Raw genomic sequence first — 15,340 nt, 5'->3', positions numbered from 1 at the left:
CTAACATCCATATTGGATATAAGCTTTTATCAGTTTGGGTCAGCTGGGGATATGAATTTATTATGGAAACACTGATGAACTCATTTATAGATTGTATGTATAACACTGAAGGTCATACTGTTTGTTTAAATAAGTTCTTTATGAACTACGCCATTTCACACTAACAGCTTTTAAGTTTGTGGACTGGTCAGTTGAATAAGTAAAAGGCACAGTAACTCTTTTTTACAGTTAGATTACAGTTGTAATGAGAAGTATTGATTTTTCTCTTAATACTAATGTGTTTAATGACTTTTCTAATGACATCTGTCACTACTGTTTCTTCTCAAATTCTGCTGTCATTTTCCTTTCAGTAAAGTGATGGATTTGAATTGCTTGTTGTGTTGTTAGAATGAGAATTAGTATTCTTTTTAAAGTAGTATGAAGGCTTTTAGGTTTTTTCTGTTAAAAAAAATTTACAAGATGTCTGATTTTTGGTCTTCAGAAAAAATTAGAATTTATCCATTCTTTGGTCTTCAGAAAATAGTTCCTTGAGTGCTACATGTGAAATTAGTTTTTCATTTTCAGTTTTTGCTACTTGATATTAAGTAGAGTTTGTGGAATTTGACATGGAAGAGGTTGTTAAGATAGTTTCTGACAATGTCTCTCTTAAGAGTTTTGTTTTCCTTCAACTTTCAATGGTACTATCGAAGAAAGGACATATCGATTAACTGAAATGTTGATGTACTATAGATGACTAAAACCTACAGTGCAAAAAAGGTTTCGTTTTTCCTCTGTGGTCACTTTTCTTACAGAAGTTTGATGGAGCTTGTCTTGGAAAACTCTTTGCTTTCTACCACTTTTTTTCTATTGTTTTGATGCTCTAAAATGTGTCTATTAAATACCAGCCTACTTTTACTTAGAGCCATTTTCGCTAAGCAGCAAAGCTTTTGGGTTGTTTGTAGAATAATCACTAATATAATAAAGGCTAAGAGTGAGAGTCAAAGCAAATGGCTCCAACACTGCTAAATGGTTTGCTCTCCCTTGCAAACACTTAATTTTGCTCCCTAGTGTCAAGGGACAAGTGATCACAAGTGATTTGCAGGACTTGGGTATTTTCATAAGCTGCTCAATCTTGATCAGTTAGCAAAGATTATACACAAAATTTTTATCTGCATTACACATTAGCAACATTGCCTAGTTGATTTGGTCTAATTCTGGTGAAAAAATGAAATACTCACCCACTTCAGGGTACTCCAAACAGGCATGCTCTGATGTCATGCTCAGAGCTGCCACCCTGAGAGGTGGGACTTCGGGGGTTACCATAACAACATCAGCCAGTCGTTTCCTGGCACCACAACATTATTACAGGAGCTTTGAAGGAGTATTAGCAAAATACAGTCATGATACATTTTAAAAATGTCTTTGCTGTGTCCTGAGACACCGCATCTACAGCATATTTTCTCTGTACATGTTATGATTGAAATGGCCACATTTTTCCGAAACTCTTTGGCATATCTATGTAATATTTTAAAGTAGCACACTAGAGTATATGTGGCAAAACCCAATATGCATTAGTGTAAAATTACTCATGTTTACTTATTTTTTACATTTAAAATGTGTAAGGATAAAGATTCAGAAAAGCTGAGCAGGTACCATGGTATGTAGAAAAAGTTTCCTCTGAGTAGTCCTTTGCACACAGCATGAAGAGATCAGAATCAGTTTTTCTCTGTTTATTGTATAGCACATTCTGTAAAAATCCAATCTAGAAGCTTGAAATTCTTGTTTCAACAACTAAAATGCACATGTAATGTGAATGCAAGCAGGATACTTAATTTGATCAGAGATTGTGTTTCATATAAAATAAGCCAACTTGCTTTAAAGAGATTCCATAGACTATCTGAAATAGAGGAAGCAAGCTTGCCAATAGCAGGAGCTAATGCTTCCACACCTTTCATTTTGTACTCTGAAAAGAAAACCTCTTCTTAAGCTCATTCATTTTCCAGAGGGAACGTCGAATGCTGTGGCACATTGTCAGAGCTGCTTTATTGTCACCATTTATAAAGGTCACCTGAATTAATTGACTCTTACCAAACCTAATGTTAAGCTACCCATCGCCTGACATTTTTGGTAAGGTGGCAGACTTAAACCCAGTGGCTATCTGTTGATGCTTGTTTCACAACGTTAGTTTCTCAAAACACAGTAACTCTAAAATTACAAGCAAATAATTGCATTGCTGCAAAGGGACAAATTCTTTATGATGCTTTCCAGACTGTACAGGAGTGAGGGGGCTGAGGGGAGAAAAAGGGGTGGGAGAAATAATCTAAATACTGAGGTAGTTTTAATACAGATATAGTGCTCTAAAAGCAAACAAAAGCATACAGGAAGATGCAGGTTGTATTTTCTCACTTTGAAGCATGCATCAGATAGCTAACCTGTCTTTTTTTACGGTGTTAAGTAAAATATCTCTTTTTCACAGATGCATGAATTACAGATCCATGCTGATGGACTTTACTGAATGTGTTTTTTATCTGAAGGGATACTAAGGTACTCTTATTCTGCATGAAAAAAATGACATACACATGCATAAAAACATTAGGCAACAGCAGTGCTAGCATGAAATTTTATGTTGATTAAATTGGCTAAATAGAAAATCACTGATTTTTTTTTCTAGCCCTCTGCATTTACTCCCTCCTCTATCCCCCTATGTTTGGTTCTCTTTCTCAGCAGCAGTGCTGGGCAAAAACTCCAGCTAGACATGTGAAAACAAAGACATGGAAAGCAAAGACAAACAGTTATGAGCCTTTCTGTACTACTCCAAGCAAAGCTTTTGTAGTAATGGATCTGAACAGTGTCCTTACATGTAAATATACTTTAGAGGCACCCTGCAGAGATCCTGTTAATTACCAAAGAAGATTAGAACTCTTTTGCTTAATGTGATCCTTTTTACCTTAGGATCTGTTCCAGCTGCATCAGTAATCAGACATTCACACTGTCCCTTCTGACTGGAAAGGGGATGTTTTCAAGCGAAGTCATTTGCCACAATCCTTAAGATGTAGCCTGGCAGAAATTCAATAACTGTTTGTGATATGCTCATTCAGCCTCACTCCTCAGTGGTTTTTAGGTCCTGACATAAACAGCATTTCCCCTAATCCTAGCACTGGAGAAAAGAAAGGAGGCTGTCCTGTGTCTTGTTTATTTATTTAAAGCTAACAAATGCACTAAGCTGATACTACTGCAATCATATTTAGATTATCTCTGACATAAAAAGCAAATTGTATTTGCATTTCTGTTCAGAAAGTAAAATATGAAAATATGTTAATAAAATAACTTTGCAAAAAGAAGAAAGAGTCTACAAGTTAAGATAAAAGTCAGGGTAAAATTGAAAATAAAGAGAAACTTACCCTATAATAGGAATAGTTTCAGAGCTGAAGGAGTTCTTGCATCTCAGTAATTTTGAATCCTTACTTCAGGTAGCCACATTCTTGTATTAATGCCAGAGTCTGAATAGATGTGCATACATGTATGTATGGGTGTGAATCGATGTCTAGCGGTCTATATAGTACAAAGATGTATCTATTGATATCCTACAACATGAGAGACACTCTGTGCTGCCAGCTGAGATGCCTTGCCTTTGCCAGAGCGCTGTTGCTGCCTGGCTCTCTGAGGCTCGCAATCCAGTGGAGAGAGAAAGTGGCGGGGTGGGGGCGGGCGGGGGGCAGAGAGATGCTCGCTAGCTGCTCTTATTTCTTCTTGTTTCCGTGGTGGTTAGTGGTGCATCGTTCAGCTGCTCGATTGTCACACTGACATGGTGCTGCCTGTCAGCGGTCATTAATAGCTGAGCCCCTTCCCCTCCCCAGAGAGGAGCCGATGCTCCGCCGTGCCCAGATGCCGCGTAATACGCGCGGCTGCGCCAGCCGGGATGGCCGTGGGAAGCTGTCTGAGACGTGACACTGCTCCTTCGGGTACGGATGCACGAAACCAGCCTGTGCACGCTTCCAGATATCTCTTCCGATTTGTAGGAGCTACAGGGCATGCTTTGTGTTTCTACAGAACAGATCGGGAGGTCCAATTTTCTCCCTCCCCCCGCCGCTTTGTTTTCTTTTTTTTTTTTTTAATGGTGTTATCTCTACTCAGGACAACTTATTAGAGACCACTCAAGTTCTACAAAGGCTGCCGTAGTTCAGAGGACACTGTGTGTTGAAACTACTCAGGAAATATATGCTGTGCCTCACTGCCAGTTTTGGTGCTTTTTAAAGCGCAAGACAGGAAAAGATTTTACAGACTACACCCTTTCAAAATTTTGTCAGATATTACATTTTGCTGCCTTTGTTTATGAGCAGAAAGTAAGAGCAATCATGCATCTTCCTGAGAAATAAAAATTTGGAACAAACCGAGAAATGGGTTGGTAAATAAAGTCAGTTACTTCCAGTCTCTGTCTACTTGAGTCTCTCTTTAAGGCCATCCAATTATATAAACAATAGGCTGCACAGATTTGTTCTTTCCTTTCTTCCTTCTTTCTCTCTTTATGCCATGCTCTTTGGTGAAGAATTCATTTTTTCCCCATTTTCTGTGTCCATGAACAAAGAGTATACAAACTATGAAGGTTTTAAAAATTGTAAAATAATTTGTGATTATCATCATCCCTGCTTCCAGATATACAAAACAATAAATGAGATAGATATTGTTAGGAAAAGGTTGGGATTTTTTTATTATAAATACTACTTATATAAATGAAATTACTTTATAATAGCAAATGAACAACGGTGAAGAACAAAGAATTGGTTATCAACAGGTCAAAAAAAAGAAAATGTTGGATCTCTTATGTGCATTCAGTCCCAAAGCCCTGAGCGAGGCAGGCCACCCTCTAGTGGACTGAAGTGAGATGTGGTTCTCATTTCACAATCACCTACTTTGAAGGCTTGCAGTCCTGTCTATTAATAATAAGAAAAATTTGTGAAAATTAACAAATGGTGTAAATTAGAGTACTTTTTGCAACGGCAATAGCAACGAAATTCTAATATAAAATTGTTGCTATTTTATGAATACTGCATTTCATCTCGATTCACTTTGAGATCTTGGGACTGCATTGTTTTTAGATTTATTCTGTAAGAAAGTTATTTTACTCTTCATAAAAACACTTATTATGGGAAGTGAATTAAATTAATGCCAACTTCCTGAATAAATTTCAGGTTGTAATAACTGGTTAGAGGAAAAACACTCCTGTTAGATTCAATGTTAGAATTGTTAGAAACAACTTACGCTGTTTCTGTAATAAAGCAGCATTTTCCTTCTGCCACAAATTTGGAAATACTGCATTTAAACTAAATACAGTGAACAAAGTTTCACTTTTTTTAAATATGTGTGCCATTCATTTTTCACTCATACAACTGAGTAGGACTGCCTGACAATTGAAATAATAGCATTTAATTGACAGGTATGTGCAAATATGTGAGCTACTCTAGGTGAGGGTAAGTAGCCAAGTGACCCTTTGATATTATCCCATTCTCTTACTATGGGCATTCAATTTTTTTCTAATGTGAGCTAAAAATTTTTAAGAAAAAATAGGGGCTAACCCACCTTTAGTTACCTTTCAGGTCTTCTTGCCTTAGTTTGGGATAGGGAACTCCTCAGGGCTCATTGCTGAAACCTTGTTTCTCCTTAGCTCCCACAAAATGGGGCCTTTGATAGTATGTCATGTTCACCACCATGAGCTGCAAATACAAGCCACTGTAAACTTCCCAAAGTGAACCTATGGTCCTTCCCTGCTGCACAACATGTCCCGTGTTGGATGGGATAATGCTCAAGATGTGTTAGGTCAGCACAGCCCAAAGCCAGAAAAATAAGACTTCTTGCCGTGCTAGCCCCCACAAGAAAAATGGTAATTCTTCCTGATCTCAGCCATGTCTTACCTATTCCCCCTAAAGATATTAACCTGTGCTACAGGTGGGATAATTGTCGGAGTAAGAAAAGAAAACTTCAAAAAGTTTGGGAAAAGTTGAAAATACAAAAATGGTCTGCTAAGGCCAAATAAATGCCATTTCTCTTAGCCAGTGGAGTCGAAACAGAAGATCTGGGTGAAGGGAATAGCATTGCCCTCACATGAGAGCTTTCTTGTGCCCTTAGCCTCCTCATGTACTCACTGTCATTCATTCAAAATCTGGCTTTCTAATTAATGTAAGAATCATGCAAAAACATATTCAATGATTTGACATGTGAAACTAAGATTATAGAAGTGCTTCATTTTGGTTGATTGGTGTGGACTGTATAATTAGAGGGCTAGATAATTAAGTCAGCTAAAGTATACTTTCATAAAGAAAGTCAGTTCTTATGATAGACGATATATGCAATTAAAGTGCCTCCTTGATAGGCATACATTTACATATTAGTTAAGTGTTATTATATGATATGAAAGGTCTGTTTCGTACAAAAAAGTGAAATAATTGAATTTTGTAGTTTAGGTAATTCAAAAGAGTAATTTTTTTTCCAAACTGTCTGCAGGAGAACAGTGTCTTTCCTAACCAATAAAATTATGATAATTAAAGTTCATTAAATTGTTTTCCTGCTGATTTCAATGTGGTGCTTGGCGATTTTAAAATATCAATGTAATATATAATAGATTACAGGATATAAAAAAAAAATTCTCTCAGACTGATAGAGAGATGATGAAATTAATGTAGACTAACTCCAGCAATTTATTTAGCATGCATTTTATCTGATTACTGAGTGCACGTGAAAGAAACTAATTAATTTGTTATTTGTAATGGACAATAAACGCTGCATAAAAATCTTAGTTATTAAAATTCAGTGTTTATGTGTCTACATTTTTCTCAAAATTGGAAGAGGATTTCAAAACTTTTCCCCTTTTTTCTTTACATAGAAAGGTGAAGCATCCTTGAGCCTTAATATCACAGAATCACAGAATATGCTGAGTTTGAAGGGACCCACAAGGATCATGGAGTCCAGCTCTTAGCCCTTCACAGGGCCATCCCCAAGAGTCACACCATGTGCCTGAGAGTATCATCCAAATGCTTCTTGAATTCTTTCAGGCTTGATGATGTTACCTTTAGGCTTGTTGTGGTTCAGGATATTAACTGTGACCATTTCTAGTGTTTTTAGGCTCTGAGACCACAGCTGCATTTAGAATGCAGCAAGTGTAATTAAAAAGTGTAATAAATACTATACAGTTAAAATAAACCCCCCATAACTATTTGATTTAAATTCTTAGATGGCAGATTTTATGTCAGAAATTGGCAATTAAAAAAATTTAAGTGTGTATCCAAACAGATTATGCCAAGTGTAAAAGAAACAACACTTTTTGAATAGTTTTATCACTTACAACTACATGTGTCCCTATCCTGGTTTTGAGGCACCATGCCTACAAGAAAGAGGGCTCAGTGGTGGCTTTTCTCACTTTCTTCTTGTATTCCTTAGAGTAAAAAAAGACATGAGCTGGTATCTGTTTGACAGATTAATTCTCACCAGTTCTGCAAAGCACACCCGTAGTGTATCTTCCATGTGGGATGTGAGGAGGTATTAATTTCTGAGTGAAGGTCCAGGATTGCTCAGATTCAAAGAAATCTGTTTTGAGGTGTCATCAGTTAACTTATTAATTGACTTATTAATAATAGCCAGTTATCATTGTGTGATTTGCCTGGAAGAGAAAAAAAAGAGCCATCACTTCATGTAACCCCATTCTGCCAGCATTTTCAGTGCAATGTCATCAATCTGACATTGTCAGGCACATTTTTAGATATTACCACCAGACTATTGACATTTTCCTATAAGGGTTATGTTTCAATACAGACAAGGAGTCATTTTTATTAATGTGGATCCCTCCAAAATTGAATAATTTTTCAATTATAAGCAAAAGCAACATTTCTAGCTCTTGTTCTTTGTCTTTTTTGAAGATGAAAGGCTTGTTGCCAACAATGAATTCAAGTTTCTACAGTTGTTCTTCAGAATGGAAAGTGTTATGCTCAGATTATTTAACCTGTTACCAAGATTCTTTTATCAGATCTAAGATAGCAGAGTTTCCTAAAGCAGAGCAAACCAAATCTAAGCCATGAATCTGTAAAGAATTTCACATAAGGAAAACTTCACATCTACACAAAGCCCCACTTACTTCATTCGAAGCTATGTAGGTTCTAGGTGTCATTTGAGTTAGCGAAATCTGGAACTGCATAGTAAAAAGAGCCTTACAGTACAGGCAAATCCAGTCATGTGTGATGGGGCTGATGAAAGCAATGGTGATGAGCTGATCTTGGTGATCAAGGAGATTTGCATAGTTCAGCAAATTTGCCTGTTCATTTAGCAACTATGTTCTATGAAACAAAAAGTACAAGATCTCAGGCAAGAGCTATATTCTCTTTCCTCATTATAGGCCCCAGAGCTATAGTCAGCCTTCCTCAGGAGTGGCTTAAGGTCAAATCTTAACATGTTTTATAGTTACTGAATCCAACACAGAGTGATATCTGAGTTCTTCTAATTTTTATCCTTGACCATATTTTAATAGGCAATAATCTCTGGCACACCAGCTGAAGGCTGAAAGTCTTCATGTGAGTCACACATAGCAACCACAACCTCCCTATGTTACATGGAACTCTTAATGAAGATGCAATAGTGAAAAGCAGCTAGAGAATCTTTATATGGAGCTGGATCGGGTAGATGAAGTATCCGTAAAGCAATTTTCAGTCTCGGTGTATATATTTAATTTAAAAATTCATTTCATCTCAGTAAGTTTATGTCTTACTAGTGGTGACATCTCAGGTTTTGTAGCATTTTTGAAGCCAATAATCAAGTTATGACTTACTGGGATCTTCTAAATAGTAGATCTTTAAGAGTGAGATGCTCTTATTGGTTTCTTAAGGATCTGCTTGTTCATGTGACCCAGAATATATATATGGGATATATCTGTTAGTGTCATGGCTCTTTGAGCTAGTCTGAATTTAAGGTTGTTGAAGAAAATAGGGGCAGTAATGATTTGAATATAAGACCTAGAATTTTCATCCTGGTGGGGATTTTTTGTAATTCTTATGGGTGGAAATGAGTCTTGATCTTTCTGTCCTTATAGAGAGGATTTTTTTTCATTTCTTTGCTCATATCTATTATCCTTTCTATGAAATATTAACTGATTTTTTTATGTGAAACAGGTTTATCCTCTTTCTGTTGACACTGTGTGGTGTGGCAAATAGTACATGATCAGTGAGAGGGAACCTCCTTCTCAATTTTTTTTGTAATTTAGCCACTTAATTTATCCCTGATAATGTCATACTTGTGGCAATATATGGTGCATATATATGGCAAGTCTCTGTGTGTTTCTCAGAGGCAGAACTTCAGACCTGAATTTCTTTCCTTTTTCGATGAAACTAAACAGACTATTTTTGTTACATTTTATTGTGGTTTAGTATTAAAAGTGGATGGACTACAATAGCAATTCTAGATTACATACTTTTCATAACTATTTGCACAGAGCTATATTGGCTATTTAGAAAATTTTAGAGTCACTAAGTTAAATATTAGAACTAAAATGTCATTCTACTTCTAGTTACTTTGAGACTAAGAGAAGTATAAGAGTTATTTTTCCATGCCACCAATAGCATAAATTTTTTTTGATGATGACAAGAAACAGCATGAATAAGTGCAGTCTGTGTTCAGAATATGGTTACCTAATGATAGTTTAAATCAAGTACACTAAACTATTGCACTGTAATGGGCACCAAAGTGAAGTTCTTAGTAGTTTAGTTGAACAATTTTATTTTTAACAAGTTGCAGATCTAGAAAATTAATTAAAAGGCCACTGGAACATACAACATCCTTACTGATTAAAGTCTAAACAATGTAATTAGGAATGCAGTAAACGTTTTCCCTTTCATTTGTCAGTTGACTACCAAAAATCATGGGTGCACATTACGTATTTAAATATAAGATAAATCTTACATCAGTAGGTTGGGGGTAGAAAGGATCATGTACATAATGACTTACTGGAGGAGGAGCTGATTCAGAGGCTTTCACATAGTCCCCATTACTAAGGAAACCACTTATTTTGTCTGTGCATGTTTTGAATAGTTCTCTCATTTGAAGTCTGGTGCTCAGACACTGAGGATTGCATTAAAGCACTGAGAAAGAGGCAAAGAAAACAAAAGAGGCATAAACCACTCTATCTCTAAGGAATAGAGAGTATTGTATTAAATGCTTATGAAAGTGTACATATCTGTATATATTGAGAGATTTGTGTGTATATATATATATATGTGCATTTTTATTGTTTTGTTCCTATAAAAACCAACTTGAAAATATTAATAAGTAAAGCAGGGAAAGCAGATGTTGTTTTGTCCTGCACTTCACATGCCTCTATTGTAAGGACTCTTGAGAAATCTGGTGTTCTATTTAGGTAGTAACAAATATGAGTTCTGATTTCCATTCCCTGAAATGAAACAGGGTATTATATTGAAGTAGAAAGATGTCCTGATCCAATAGTAATGTCTAAAACAAGACTGCAGGAGTGGCTGTGCATACAACAGTTGATCAAACCTTTGCTTAGAAAGTGAGTCTGTTTTGGCAAAATTCCTTGATGAAGGTTACGACGTGACTGCAAATACACACACAGATATACTTAGGTTATATTTGGGTCACCACATTTATCCCACATGAATAGTGCATAAATTCTTTGCTGACCAAACACTTATATTAACAAAGGATGATATATATTGATGTGCTCAGAAACAAAAGGTTGCCTTAGTAAAGCCAGATGAATCTGGTTTGATGGGATATATTTTTAAAGTATAAGCATTTAAATAACTTGCAACTGATTTCAAAGTATTCCTCAAAGATCAGAATTGTTTAAAAATAAGCTGAAAGTGTCAGAGAAATGTAGAAATTTTTCAGATTACTAGACAACTGTAGGGAAATTAGGTTTGTGGCCAACAAATGTTCTTATCCAGCATGTCCAATATATGAATTAATCAGTTAGTTTTTCTATCAAATGGGATAGAAAGCTATAGACAAAGGTGGAAATACCCATTTTTAAGGCCTACAAAGCCAGTGACTCTGTAGGGTCATGTGACAACAAAACCAATACTACAGAAAGTTAATTTCCCCTGTGTTTAGTGTGTGTTAATGCCAATTTATTTTGAAATGAATAGACTTAAGTCATCAGCCATTGCCATCTGAAATGTCTGATGAATAATTATTATTGCATCCTTCATGAGCCATTTTGGGTGACAAAGTTTACTTTTAAAGCTAATACACCTCAAAGGGATTTATGTGTGTGCTTGTGTGCACAATTAAAGAGCAACCTGACTCTATAGATTTTTTTCTTTAACTTCTTGACTGTTAAAGGGGAGGGGGAAATGACAGCTGCAGTAAAGCTGACATATCTTTGCTTTGACTTAGTTGAATAATTTTGGGTGAAGCAAAATAAATGTCTTTAGATTACATAGAGATATCAGAACTCATTTGTCTCAGCTAAGAAATATAAATTTTTAATATTTCAGAATATTTATGTTTGCTCAATACTGTACTGGTTATGTTTGCTCTCTGCTATCTTATTGCAAGAATTCACAACATGCCTCAAGGAACACTAAAATCATTGCTATTCATTATCCTTAAATTTTGTTTGCAGTAAGAAATAAGATCTTGTGTTTTTGGTAATACTGGCCATTTCCTTTATGGTGTAACTGGTATGTTTCAAAAAAAATGCATTCAGCCTCTAACTGCCATCAGTATTACCATAAAAGAGATGAAATCAATATTTTTAATAAAATAACTGGGATGGGTACTCTCAGAGAAAGCTAACATCTCTTTTGTTACAAGGGTAAGTTTACCTGGTGAGGACCAGGACCATTTGATACTGAGAGATAATTAAGAGTTAATAATTTAATTTACAATTCAAGTTACCAGAAAACAAGAACTAACATTTTGTAATAACTTAAATATTTGGTAATTGGGTAAAATTGTAATATAAAATGCAGTAGATAACATAAATAATTATTTAGTGCCAAGTAAATTTTATGATAACATCACCGTGAGGAGGGGGCAATGGACAGGTTGAATTGTATTGATGGAGGTTTTCCCTAAATAAGGAGGAACCTAGGAATGTCATTCAGAAAGGCTGTTTCAACCTTTATAATAGAAATGGGATTACATGCTAAGCAGTCAACAATGAAAGGTCATTTGGAGCCAATAAAATGTAATTCTGCTGTAAATTGTGGGCTTTTAGAAATAACTGAGGAAGAGAACATATCTCTGTATTTATTACTGGTTGATCAAGAGGTATGAGCTCACAACATGGCATAGCTGTGGAAAAAAGCAAATATTTCCTAGGATGCTCCAGGATTGTTGTTCCCAGTTGTTCCAGGAGCAGTAAGGAATTAGTAACACACTGGACACTTCATTTAAAATAATTAATTCAGTTGTGATTTTGTGCTTGAAAAACATTCTGAACTCTAACTGGAGCACATGCAATTAAATACTACTCAGATGACAGCGGAGTCCACAATACAAAGGGGTTTATAAAACTTGCCTAGTGTAGTGTAGGAGAGTTGGGGAGAAAATAAGACTCGTGATGATAAATATGTCCTGCTGGTACACAGTGAGGTAAAGGTAGCAGAACGAAAAAAATTGTATGTGAATATGATTCAATTTAAGTCTGGAAATTAAAAGAGTATTTGGGCTTTTTTTCTTCATGTTTTAGTCATCACATCCTGGAATAAATTTCCACTGGAAATAGTTTGGGTAGGAAATCAAAACCAAGAGGAAACCAAAACAACCGCAGCCCAGATGAAATGAATCACTAGTAAAGAAACCTCCTTAGAGATACTGATTGGTATATTTATGAAAGAGGTGCATTTACAGATAGCTGGCTGCATACCTACAGAAGAAGAAACCAGACTTAACATTTTGGGAAGACCTTTCCAGTCCTTTTTTTTTGCTTATCAAAGGTAAAAACTACTTATCAGATTTCTGTATAAATCTAGTCATCATCTGTATGTTCTAAAATCTACTAAGCTCTTTTTGATAATCTTGAATATTTGTGACTATTGGAATATCTAACTCCACAACTGGTGGGAATACTCATTTTTCAATGTTAAAACAGCTTTTCTCAATATTTACCCATGTAAGTACAAATAAAGCAAGTATAAGTTTAGTAATTTACATTTACTTGCCATTGTAAAATAGTGCTTTAACTATCTCTACAAATAATTGAGTGACACTGCAGAAAGTTCAGAAGAAAAAAGGAAACTAATATCCGTATTATAGTCTTTAATTTCGAGTTTTCTAGTAATTTCTAGATACAGTAATCCCTTTGATAATATTCTCTAAAACAAATTTTCAGGCCTAGATTTTACCCAGTTCTGTTCAGCTACAAGAAAGTTGCAAAAAACCTTACATGCACACACACACACACACAAAAAGCATATAAGCCTCCTTCTTTTATATTCAAAATCCTCAAGCCCTGAAATTGCCTAACTTTTTAGTGTGATCTTTCAGCACTCTTAATTTTGCTGACATCTACTTTTTCTTTGAGTAACTGCAAGAAATAGCTGCAATAAATCCACTTCTTAGATACATCTGTATTCTTCCTTGGGCCTTTGGTTGAACTTCTCTTTAGCTAATAGGCCATCGATATGTTCAGCCATCTCCTGAAGTGCCTTTAATAGGCAGGTACATTAACTCATTTCATAGTTTCCTACAGAGAGATATTCATCAAGGTAACAAACTTGATGATGGAACAGTGTATTCTTCTCATTACTGCTAATTCGGATGTTATGCCAAATAGGCTTTCAGGAACCAGAACACACATAGTTATGGCCTTAATGAAATAGTAATAACATTCAAACTGGAAACCCAAGAAATTAAAATGCATGGGTTGAAGAGGGAGAAATCAAACTGCTGATACATTCTCATATTTTCCAAACGGTACTCTCAGGACACATATTTTTGTCATGGCTGCTGTTATGTCAAATGGAGAATATTGAACTAAACATAAAGGAGACTCAATATTGCTATTTAAAAATGTGCCTCAGGAGTAACCTAAATGGTGAATAATTTGCTACATCAGGTAGGAGCATTAACTTTTGACCAGGAAAGGAGATTCTAGTAATTCCAATAATTCCGCTAACCCCTCCTGAGACCATCCTGGTTCTGGGTATGAGTGGAACTACTTTTGGAGAAAAGCCAAACTCTTCATTGCTGCCTTTAACTGAATATTCCTAATTGATCTAACTATAAATTACCTTAGGCTTTGAATCTCACTTTCCACAGATTCATCTTCCCTGTGCCCAGTCTTTTTCCTCCTCTTATAATTGTGCAAAGAACATGAAATTGCTTTCTCCCACCTTCTCCCTAGTTTTTAAGAAAAGCAATTCACCTTTTCTCTTAAATCTTCCTTGCCAACTTCTCAGATCTTTGTCCTTGCAAACTTTTGACCAGAGATTTCAATCCTCTGCTTCCTCTTTCAGGGTGTCTTATGCATCACGCACTTTCAAGGCTGTCAGTGGTAGGTCTGGCACTGGCTGCTTGTGTATAATCTCTTCCTTCCTCTGAGTGTGGCAGAAAGATTTCTGTAATCTTGATTTAACGACTGCTATGAAGTGGTCTGTTTTAGGAGGGCTCAACACGTGGCCAGTCTGACCCTAGGACATTGCTGCCTGCGTAAGACTTGCTTAATAGGCTATGCTTCTGAGTGTTTTCCTTCTTTCTAATACAGAATGAGCATGGGGCAGGCAGGAGAAACATTTATGGAAAGGATAAGTGCTGTCTGAGCAACTGCTGCCCCTCACTGCAATGCTCCTGGAGTCAGCCCCATTTCCTTGTTTAAATCATCAAAAGGTAAAATCATGGGTGCAGTCCATTTTTCTTCTTTTTAGTGTAAAAGAGCTGAAGCATGTACATATATATATACATATATATATATATATATATATATATATATATGGAGGTATATATTTCATGGGTAAATGCCTTGAAAGCTTGTAAGGCAAATAAATTGAAAGGTCAGTATTCTAGCTTGGATGAACTGGTGAGGGAAACTTTTACTTGGCATATGCCAGTATGACCTTTTCTTTGTCCATGATAAGCACAACTGCACTTCAAGGGTTCTAGAGTGCTGATGGTCCCAAATATCCAGTATCTCTCTGGGGAAGTCTATACAACTCTGCCTTGAATAAATTTTGGTTCCATAACGCTTGAAGATCTATGTTCAGAATTCACTAAAACCCATTTAAATATTTATTTATAAATTGCTCTGACATCTTCACGGTATTTATGGTCAACACCTATTTCTGCACTTTAAATCTTTAAATAAATGTCCTGCAGCTTGCTTTTTTTTTTTTTTTTTTTTTTTTTTTTTTTTTTTTTTTTT

General features: G+C 35.8%; 2 protein-coding genes across 3 annotated transcripts in view; one reads left to right on the top strand and one right to left on the bottom strand.

The window, feature by feature from the left end:
• LRRN3 (leucine rich repeat neuronal 3) overlaps positions 1-4,002 on the bottom strand; it is a 33,274-nt gene extending 29,272 nt beyond the window's left edge. Inside the window, exon 1 of the mRNA XM_027891846.1 lies at positions 3,381-4,002. The gene's annotated coding sequence lies outside the window, so the exon portion shown is untranslated. The remainder of the gene's footprint in view (positions 1-3,380) is intronic.
• IMMP2L (inner mitochondrial membrane peptidase subunit 2) overlaps positions 1-15,340 on the top strand; it is a 419,265-nt gene that overhangs the window by 192,339 nt on the left and 211,586 nt on the right. The window lies entirely within an intron of this gene.

Source organism: Empidonax traillii, unplaced genomic scaffold (assembly GCF_003031625.1).
Source record: "Empidonax traillii isolate 1590-97213 ecotype Southwest subspecies unplaced genomic scaffold, ASM303162v1 scaffold332:size1087224, whole genome shotgun sequence".
In the NCBI taxonomy this organism is placed as follows: Eukaryota; Metazoa; Chordata; class Aves; order Passeriformes; family Tyrannidae; genus Empidonax; species Empidonax traillii.
Note: the sequence above shows the minus strand (reverse complement) of the source record. Positions and strands in the feature narration are given on the sequence as shown.